Source organism: Protomyctophum bolini (genome assembly GCF_963924005.1).
Source record: "Protomyctophum bolini genome assembly, chromosome: 20".
Classification (NCBI taxonomy): Eukaryota; Metazoa; Chordata; class Actinopteri; order Myctophiformes; family Myctophidae; genus Protomyctophum; species Protomyctophum bolini.
Window position 1 is genome coordinate 2,346,255 of NC_137881.1, and position 11,617 is coordinate 2,357,871.

The window sequence follows — 11,617 nt, forward strand, 5'->3', positions numbered from 1 at the left end:
GCGGTCATATGACACGGATCACGTGACCACGTGAGGCAAGGGAAGGAGTGGACATATACGTCATCAGCCGGGAAGTGTTTTTGGATGTAAAGAAGGAATGGACACTTCCTCCCGCTCCCTACACTAAAACCACATGGTTGTAACCACTCTTGAGTTGGTATAATTAAACTTTATAGAACCTGGTTTCATTTTACACTTTTTCTTTTTACTCTTTTACTCTCTCAAGACTTAAAATATTGTTAAACATCTGCATTACTTAATTCATTTACAAGAAGTCTACACCATTTAGAGAATGTAGAATAATTGTTATTTTGATCAACGTTTGCCTACATGTGTTACCAAAATAGAATTGTGGTCCTTGGCTCAAAAAAATGGTGAATAAATAATCTCATCTCTTTCACTCAAAGTAATTTTAAACTAGACTAAATTGTAATTTGGAGGAGGAACTAGTGGAGAAGAGATCAGTCAAGTCATTTTAAACTAGATTATATAGTCATAGCACTACATACAGTAGGCCTGTATATATGTATAGTTTATATGTATAGTTTCAGTATATAGATATTCCACCGTTTACGCATGTTTCATGTAAACTATACTTTTTATGTGTATTGCCATGCATTATAATTTTCATTCATATTTCATTCAAAAAAGAAATATACATGCATTGTGGTTATTTATATATTGTTTTTTTCTTATTTGACTGTTTTACCTGAAGGTTTCAAAATAAAGATAATCAAATCAAAATCAAAATTCCGTTCTTGCTTAATGTAAATCGCTCTGGATTAAGAGCGTCTGCTAAATGTCTAAATTGTAATTGTATAGAGACCATAACATGTAATATGGAGGGACTAGTGGAGTCTGTGCAGGAGAAGAGATCAGATTTAGCATTTTAAATAACTGACACTATATTAACCTATACCCTCAGTAGCCTAATCTACTTTTTAACAGGTTTTCATATAATTCAAACTGGGGAGTTTGGGAGATCTAAGGATCACAGGTCATAAGGTCATACGTCCCCATACCACATGTGTTCCCCCCGGCTATGGGAGACGAATATGTGCACTTTTAATTAAGTCCCCTTCTGGACTTCTTGGTCCCTTAATAAGTACACAAACAATCATGCTTGGCACCAACCCATTCTGACCTGAGATCAGATTCATACGAGGTTTCCACTGGACACACACTGGTCTGATGAACCCATTCTGACCTGAGATCAGATTCATACGAGGTTTCCACTGGACACACACTGGTCTGATTAACCCATTCTGACCTGAGATCAGATTCATACGAGGTTTCCACTGGGACACACACTGGTCTGATGAACCCATTCTGACCTGAGATCAGATTCATACGAGGGGCCAATAAGGGCTTGGGGGGGGGGGGCTGGGGCCAATAAGGGCTTGTGTGGGGGGGGGGGGGGGGCAATAAGGGCTTTTGGGGGGGGGGGGGGGGGCAATAAGGGCTTATGTGGGGGAGCAAATAAGGGCTTATGTGGGGGCCAATAAGTCCCATTGGCCCTTCAAGACGAACATTTGACTGCAAGTAATGACAAATTCCACTATCATAATTAATTATCTTTTAATCTGCCATCGGTCAGTTTTAGTTTCAGACTAATGAGAACATATTGCTTGATATTTTATACTGTCCAATGACATGAAAGGGCACAAGGGAAGGACTCCACAAAAAGACCACCCCCAAAAATCAGACACATGTGCCCTTTTCTCATGGAGTTTGAGCCCCTGCCCCCCCAGTGCCCCCCCTGGCCCCCAGTGCCCCCCCTGCCCCCCCAGTGCTCTCTGCACAGGCCTGGTGCACGTCCCTGTTCAGACTCACAGTCCAATGAATGTCCTCATTCTTGTGTAGTATATATATATATATATATATATATATATAGTATAAGTATATTTTCTTGGACTCAGTTATAGGCAACTAATCGAGTCAAGGGGAATTTATTTATAAATCATATCTGTTGAAATGAAAAGTGTTGCAGTGCTCTTAAAGTGTGTGTGTGTGTGCGTGTGTGCGTGCGTGCGTGCGTGCGTGCGTGCGTGCGTGCGTGCGTGCGTGCGCGCGTGTGCGTGTGCGCGTGTGTGTGTGTGTGTGTGTGTGTGTGTGTGCGCGCGTGTGCGTGTGCGCGTGTGTGTGTGTGTGTGTGTGTGTGTGTGTGTGTGTGTGTGTGTGTGTGTGTGTGCGTGTGCAATTATCAGTCTCACAGGTTTGCCTCTCATCTGAATAAATTATGCTACTATATGGTCCAAATATAAGGGACTTCATTTGACTACATCTTTTGTTAATAGTTTATTTTAAACCAATACATCCTCTCTCTCTCACATGCGCTTGCCAGCGATCACGCTCCTCCTTTGTGCCGATGTCGCCACCGGTGCCAAAGGTTGCCACACCCTGCTGTAAACTATCTGTCATTCATGGGCTGTGTGTGCAGTTGTTTATTTACTCCAGGCTCCAGAAGTAGCTCTGTAGGCCATAGACTATAAGAGGCTCAATATCCTTATAGCCTCCAGAAGTAGCTCTGTAGGCCATAGACTATAAGAGGCTCAATATCCTTATAGCCTCCAGAAGTAGCTCTGTAGGCCATAGACTATAAGAGGCTCAATATCCTTATAGCCTCCAGAAGTAGCTCTGTAGGCCATAGACTATAAGAGGCTCAATATCCTTATAGCCTCCAGAAGTAGCTCTGTAGGCCATAGACTATAAGAGGCTCAATATCCTTATAGCCTCCAGAAGTAGCTCTGTAGGCCATAGACTATAAGAGGCTCAATATCCTTATAGCCTCCAGAAGTAGCTCTGTAGGCCATAGACTATAAGAGGCTCAATATCCTTATAGCCTCCAGAAGTAGCTCTGTAGGCCATAGACTATAAGAGGCTCAATATCCTTATAGCCTCCAGAAGTAGCTCTGTAGGCCATAGACTATAAGAGGCTCAATATCCTTGTAGCCTCCAGAAGTAGCTCTGTAGGCCATAGACTATAAGAGGCTCAATATCCTTATAGCCTCCAGAAGTAGCTCTGTAGGCCATAGACTATAAGAGGCTCAATATCCTTATAGCCTCCAGAAGTAGCTCTGTAGGCCATAGACTATAAGAGGCTCAATATCCTTATAGCCTCCAGAAGTAGCTCTGTAGGCCATAGACTATAAGAGGCTCAATATCCTTATAGCCTCCAGAAGTAGCTCTGTAGGCCATAGACTATAAGAGGCTCAATATCCTTATAGCCTCCAGAAGTAGCTCTGTAGGCCATAGACTATAAGAGGCTCAATATCCTTATAGCCTCCAGAAGTAGCTCTGTAGGCCATAGACTATAAGAGGCTCAATATCCTTATAGCCTCCGGCCCTCTGTAGGCCATAGACTATAAGAGGCTCAATATCCTTATAGCCTCCGGCCCTCTGTAGGCCATAGACTATAAGAGGCTCAATATCCTTATAGCCTCCGGCCCTCTGTAGGCCATAGACTATAAGAGGCTCAATATCCTTATAGCCTCCGGCCCTCTGTAGGCCATAGACTATAAGAGGCTCAATATCCTTATAGCCTCTGTAGGCCATAGACTATAAGAGGCTCAATATCCTTATAGCCTCTGTAGGCCATAGACTATAAGAGGCTCAATATCCTTATAGCCTCTGTAGGCCATAGACTATAAGAGGCTCAATATCCTTATAGCCTCTGTAGGCCATAGACTATAAGAGGCTCAATATCCTTATAGCCTCTGTAGGCCATAGACTATAAGAGGCTCAATATCCTTATAGCCTCTGTAGGCCATAGACTATAAGAGGCTCAATATCCTTATAGCCTCCGGCCCTCTGTAGGCCATAGACTATAAGAGGCTCAATATCCTTATAGCCTCCGGCCCTCTGTAGGCCATAGACTATAAGAGGCTCAATATCCTTATAGCCTCCGGCCCTCTGTAGGCCATAGACTATAAGAGGCTCAATATCCTTATAGCCTCCGGCCCTCTGTAGGCCATAGACTATAAGAGGCTCAATATCCTTATAGCCTCCGGCCCTCTGTAGGCCATAGACTATAAGAGGCTCAATATCCTTATAGCCTCCGGCCCTCTGTAGGCCATAGACTATAAGAGGCTCAATATCCTTATAGCCTCCGGCCCTCTGTAGGCCATAGACTATAAGAGGCTCAATATCCTTATAGCCTCCGGCCCTCTGTAGGCCATAGACTATAAGAGGCTCAATATCCTTATAGCCTCCGGCCCTCTGTAGGCCATAGACTATAAGAGGCTCAATATCCTTATAGCCTCCGGCCCTCTGTAGGCCATAGACTATAAGAGGCTCAATATCCTTATAGCCTCCGGCCCTCTGTAGGCCATAGACTATAAGAGGCTCAATATCCTTATAGCCTCCGGCCCTCTGTAGGCCATAGACTATAAGAGGCTCAATATCCTTATAGCCTCCGGCCCTCTGTAGGCCATAGACTATAAGAGGCTCAATATCCTTATAGCCTCCGGCCCTCTGTAGGCCATAGACTATAAGAGGCTCAATATCCTTATAGCCTCCGGCCCTCTGTAGGCCATAGACTATAAGAGGCTCAATATCCTTATAGCCTCCGGCCCTCTGTAGGCCATAGACTATAAGAGGCTCAATATCCTTATAGCCTCCGGCCCTCTGTAGGCCATAGACTATAAGAGGCTCAATATCCTTATAGCCTCCGGCCCTCTGTAGGCCATAGACTATAAGAGGCTCAATATCCTTATAGCCTCCGGCCCTCTGTAGGCCATAGACTATAAGAGGCTCAATATCCTTATAGCCTCCGGCCCTCTGTAGGCCATAGACTATAAGAGGCTCAATATCCTTATAGCCTCCGGCCCTCTGTAGGCCATAGACTATAAGAGGCTCAATATCCTTATAGCCTCCGGCCCTCTGTAGGCCATAGACTATAAGAGGCTCAATATCCTTATAGCCTCCGGCCCTCTGTAGGCCATAGACTATAAGAGGCTCAATATCCTTATAGCCTCCGGCCCTCTGTAGGCCATAGACTATAAGAGGCTCAATATCCTTATAGCCTCCGGCCCTCTGTAGGCCATAGACTATAAGAGGCTCAATATCCTTATAGCCTCCGGCCCTCTGTAGGCCATAGACTATAAGAGGCTCAATATCCTTATAGCCTCCGGCCCTCTGTAGGCCATAGACTATAAGAGGCTCAATATCCTTATAGCCTCCGGCCCTCTGTAGGCCATAGACTATAAGAGGCTCAATATCCTTATAGCCTCCAGAAGTAGCTCTGTAGGCCATAGACTATAAGAGGCTCAATATCCTTATAGCCTCCGGCCCTCTGTAGGCCATAGACTATAAGAGGCTCAATATCCTTATAGCCTCCGGCCCTCTGTAGGCCATAGACTATAAGAGGCTCAATATCCTTATAGCCTCCGGCCCTCTGTAGGCCATAGACTATAAGAGGCTCAATATCCTTATAGCCTCCGGCCCTCTGTAGGCCATAGACTATAAGAGGCTCAATATCCTTATAGCCTCCGGCCCTCTGTAGGCCATAGACTATAAGAGGCTCAATATCCTTATAGCCTCCGGCCCTCTGTAGGCCATAGACTATAAGAGGCTCAATATCCTTATAGCCTCCGGCCCTCTGTAGGCCATAGACTATAAGAGGCTCAATATCCTTATAGCCTCCGGCCCTCTGTAGGCCATAGACTATAAGAGGCTCAATATCCTTATAGCCTCCGGCCCTCTGTAGGCCATAGACTATAAGAGGCTCAATATCCTTATAGCCTCCGGCCCTCTGTAGGCCATAGACTAGAAGAGGCTCAATATCCTTATAGCCTCCAGAGTAGCTCTGTAGGCCATAGACTATAAGAGGCTCAATATCCTTATAGCCTCCGGCCCTCTGTAGGCCATAGACTATAAGAGGCTCAATATCCTTATAGCCTCCGGCCCTCTGTAGGCCATAGACTATAAGAGGCTCAATATCCTTATAGCCTCCGGCCCTCTGTAGGCCATAGACTATAAGAGGCTCAATATCCTTATAGCCTCCGGCCCTCTGTAGGCCATAGACTATAAGAGGCTCAATATCCTTATAGCCTCCGGCCCTCTGTAGGCCATAGACTATAAGAGGCTCAATATCCTTATAGCCTCCGGCCCTCTGTAGGCCATAGACTATAAGAGGCTCAATATCCTTATAGCCTCCAGAAGTAGCTCTGTAGGCCATAGACTATAAGAGGCTCAATATCCTTATAGCCTCCGGCCCTCTGTAGGCCATAGACTATAAGAGGCTCAATATCCTTATAGCCTCCAGAAGTAGCTCTGTAGGCCATAGACTATAAGAGGCTCAATATCCTTATAGCCTCTGTAGGCCATAGACTATAAGAGGCTCAATATCCTTATAGCCTCCTCTGTAGGCCATAGACTATAAGAGGCTCAATATCCTTATAGCCTCCTCTGTAGGCCATAGACTATAAGAGGCTCAATATCCTTATAGCCTCCTCTGTAGGCCATAGACTATAAGAGGCTCAATATCCTTATAGCCTCCGGCCTCTGTAGGCCATAGACTATAAGAGGCTCAATATCCTTATAGCCTCCTCTGTAGGCCATAGACTATAAGAGGCTCAATATCCTTATAGCCTCCTCTGTAGGCCATAGACTATAAGAGGCTCAATATCCTTATAGCCTCCTCTGTAGGCCATAGACTATAAGAGGCTCAATATCCTTATAGCCTCCTCTGTAGGCCATAGACTATAAGAGGCTCAATATCCTTATAGCCTCCTCTGTAGGCCATAGACTATAAGAGGCTCAATATCCTTATAGCCTCCTCTGTAGGCCATAGACTATAAGAGGCTCAATATCCTTATAGCCTCCTCTGTAGGCCATAGACTATAAGAGGCTCAATATCCTTATAGCCTCCTCTGTAGGCCATAGACTATAAGAGGCTCAATATCCTTATAGCCTCCTCTGTAGGCCATAGACTATAAGAGGCTCAATATCCTTATAGCCTCCTCTGTAGGCCATAGACTATAAGAGGCTCAATATCCTTATAGCCTCCTCTGTAGGCCATAGACTATAAGAGGCTCAATATCCTTATAGCCTCCTCTGTAGGCCATAGACTATAAGAGGCTCAATATCCTTATAGCCTCCTCTGTAGGCCATAGACTATAAGAGGCTCAATATCCTTATAGCCTCCTCTGTAGGCCATAGACTATAAGAGGCTCAATATCCTTATAGCCTCCTCTGTAGGCCATAGACTATAAGAGGCTCAATATCCTTATAGCCTCCTCTGTAGGCCATAGACTATAAGAGGCTCAATATCCTTATAGCCTCCTCTGTAGGCCATAGACTATAAGAGGCTCAATATCCTTATAGCCTCCTCTGTAGGCCATAGACTATAAGAGGCTCAATATCCTTATAGCCTCCTCTGTAGGCCATAGACTATAAGAGGCTCAATATCCTTATAGCCTCCTCTGTAGGCCATAGACTATAAGAGGCTCAATATCCTTATAGCCTCCTCTGTAGGCCATAGACTATAAGAGGCTCAATATCCTTATAGCCTCCTCTGTAGGCCATAGACTATAAGAGGCTCAATATCCTTATAGCCTCCTCTGTAGGCCATAGACTATAAGAGGCTCAATATCCTTATAGCCTCCTCTGTAGGCCATAGACTATAAGAGGCTCAATATCCTTATAGCCTCCTCTGTAGGCCATAGACTATAAGAGGCTCAATATCCTTATAGCCTCCTCTGTAGGCCATAGACTATAAGAGGCTCAATATCCTTATAGCCTCCTCTGTAGGCCATAGACTATAAGAGGCTCAATATCCTTATAGCCTCCTCTGTAGGCCATAGACTATAAGAGGCTCAATATCCTTATAGCCTCCTCTGTAGGCCATAGACTATAAGAGGCTCAATATCCTTATAGCCTCCTCTGTAGGCCATAGACTATAAGAGGCTCAATATCCTTATAGCCTCCTCTGTAGGCCATAGACTATAAGAGGCTCAATATCCTTATAGCCTCCTCTGTAGGCCATAGACTATAAGAGGCTCAATATCCTTATAGCCTCCTCTGTAGGCCATAGACTATAAGAGGCTCAATATCCTTATAGCCTCCTCTGTAGGCCATAGACTATAAGAGGCTCAATATCCTTATAGCCTCCTCTGTAGGCCATAGACTATAAGAGGCTCAATATCCTTATAGCCTCCTCTGTAGGCCATAGACTATAAGAGGCTCAATATCCTTATAGCCTCCTCTGTAGGCCATAGACTATAAGAGGCTCAATATCCTTATAGCCTCCTCTGTAGGCCATAGACTATAAGAGGCTCAATATCCTTATAGCCTCCTCTGTAGGCCATAGACTATAAGAGGCTCAATATCCTTATAGCCTCCTCTGTAGGCCATAGACTATAAGAGGCTCAATATCCTTATAGCCTCCTCTGTAGGCCATAGACTATAAGAGGCTCAATATCCTTATAGCCTCCTCTGTAGGCCATAGACTATAAGAGGCTCAATATCCTTATAGCCTCCTCTGTAGGCCATAGACTATAAGAGGCTCAATATCCTTATAGCCTCCTCTGTAGGCCATAGACTATAAGAGGCTCAATATCCTTATAGCCTCCTCTGTAGGCCATAGACTATAAGAGGCTCAATATCCTTATAGCCTCCTCTGTAGGCCATAGACTATAAGAGGCTCAATATCCTTATAGCCTCCTCTGTAGGCCATAGACTATAAGAGGCTCAATATCCTTATAGCCTCCTCTGTAGGCCATAGACTATAAGAGGCTCAATATCCTTATAGCCTCCTCTGTAGGCCATAGACTATAAGAGGCTCAATATCCTTATAGCCTCCTCTGTAGGCCATAGACTATAAGAGGCTCAATATCCTTATAGCCTCCTCTGTAGGCCATAGACTATAAGAGGCTCAATATCCTTATAGCCTCCTCTGTAGGCCATAGACTATAAGAGGCTCAATATCCTTATAGCCTCCTCTGTAGGCCATAGACTATAAGAGGCTCAATATCCTTATAGCCTCCTCTGTAGGCCATAGACTATAAGAGGCTCAATATCCTTATAGCCTCCTCTGTAGGCCATAGACTATAAGAGGCTCAATATCCTTATAGCCTCCTCTGTAGGCCATAGACTATAAGAGGCTCAATATCCTTATAGCCTCCTCTGTAGGCCATAGACTATAAGAGGCTCAATATCCTTATAGCCTCCTCTGTAGGCCATAGACTATAAGAGGCTCAATATCCTTATAGCCTCCTCTGTAGGCCATAGACTATAAGAGGCTCAATATCCTTATAGCCTCCTCTGTAGGCCATAGACTATAAGAGGCTCAATATCCTTATAGCCTCCTCTGTAGGCCATAGACTATAAGAGGCTCAATATCCTTATAGCCTCCTCTGTAGGCCATAGACTATAAGAGGCTCAATATCCTTATAGCCTCCTCTGTAGGCCATAGACTATAAGAGGCTCAATATCCTTATAGCCTCCTCTGTAGGCCATAGACTATAAGAGGCTCAATATCCTTATAGCCTCCTCTGTAGGCCATAGACTATAAGAGGCTCAATATCCTTATAGCCTCCTCTGTAGGCCATAGACTATAAGAGGCTCAATATCCTTATAGCCTCCTCTGTAGGCCATAGACTATAAGAGGCTCAATATCCTTATAGCCTCCTCTGTAGGCCATAGACTATAAGAGGCTCAATATCCTTATAGCCTCCTCTGTAGGCCATAGACTATAAGAGGCTCAATATCCTTATAGCCTCCTCTGTAGGCCATAGACTATAAGAGGCTCAATATCCTTATAGCCTCCTCTGTAGGCCATAGACTATAAGAGGCTCAATATCCTTATAGCCTCCTCTGTAGGCCATAGACTATAAGAGGCTCAATATCCTTATAGCCTCCTCTGTAGGCCATAGACTATAAGAGGCTCAATATCCTTATAGCCTCCTCTGTAGGCCATAGACTATAAGAGGCTCAATATCCTTATAGCCTCCTCTGTAGGCCATAGACTATAAGAGGCTCAATATCCTTATAGCCTCCTCTGTAGGCCATAGACTATAAGAGGCTCAATATCCTTATAGCCTCCTCTGTAGGCCATAGACTATAAGAGGCTCAATATCCTTATAGCCTCCTCTGTAGGCCATAGACTATAAGAGGCTCAATATCCTTATAGCCTCCTCTGTAGGCCATAGACTATAAGAGGCTCAATATCCTTATAGCCTCCTCTGTAGGCCATAGACTATAAGAGGCTCAATATCCTTATAGCCTCCTCTGTAGGCCATAGACTATAAGAGGCTCAATATCCTTATAGCCTCCTCTGTAGGCCATAGACTATAAGAGGCTCAATATCCTTATAGCCTCCTCTGTAGGCCATAGACTATAAGAGGCTCAATATCCTTATAGCCTCCTCTGTAGGCCATAGACTATAAGAGGCTCAATATCCTTATAGCCTCCTCTGTAGGCCATAGACTATAAGAGGCTCAATATCCTTATAGCCTCCTCTGTAGGCCATAGACTATAAGAGGCTCAATATCCTTATAGCCTCCTCTGTAGGCCATAGACTATAAGAGGCTCAATATCCTTATAGCCTCCTCTGTAGGCCATAGACTATAAGAGGCTCAATATCCTTATAGCCTCCTCTGTAGGCCATAGACTATAAGAGGCTCAATATCCTTATAGCCTCCTCTGTAGGCCATAGACTATAAGAGGCTCAATATCCTTATAGCCTCCTCTGTAGGCCATAGACTATAAGAGGCTCAATATCCTTATAGCCTCCTCTGTAGGCCATAGACTATAAGAGGCTCAATATCCTTATAGCCTCCTCTGTAGGCCATAGACTATAAGAGGCTCAATATCCTTATAGCCTCCTCTGTAGGCCATAGACTATAAGAGGCTCAATATCCTTATAGCCTCCGGCCTCTGTAGGCCATAGACTATAAGAGGCTCAATATCCTTATAGCCTCGGCCCTCTGTAGGCCATAGACTATAAGAGGCTCAATATCCTTATAGCCTCCGGCCCTCTGTAGGCCATAGACTATAAGAGGCTCAATATCCTTATAGCCTCCGGCCCTCTGTAGGCCATAGACTATAAGAGGCTCAATATCCTTATAGCCTCCGGCCCTCTGTAGGCCATAGACTATAAGAGGCTCAATATCCTTATAGCCTCCGGCCCTCTGTAGGCCATAGACTATAAGAGGCTCAATATCCTTATAGCCTCCGGCCCTCTGTAGGCCATAGACTATAAGAGGCTCAATATCCTTATAGCCTCCGGCCCTCTGTAGGCCATAGACTATAAGAGGCTCAATATCCTTATAGCCTCCGGCCCTCTGTAGGCCATAGACTATAAGAGGCTCAATATCCTTATAGCCTCCGGCCCTCTGTAGGCCATAGACTATAAGAGGCTCAATATCCTTATAGCCTCCGGCCCTCTGTAGGCCATAGACTATAAGAGGCTCAATATCCTTATAGCCTCCGGGCCTCTGTAGGCCATAGACTATAAGAGGCTCAATATCCTTATAGCCTCCGGGCCTCTGTAGGCCATAGACTATAAGAGGCTCAATATCCTTATAGCCTCCGGCCCTCTGTAGGCCATAGACTATAAGAGGCTCAATATCCTTATAGCCTCCGGCCCTCTGTAGGCCATAGACTATAAGAGGCT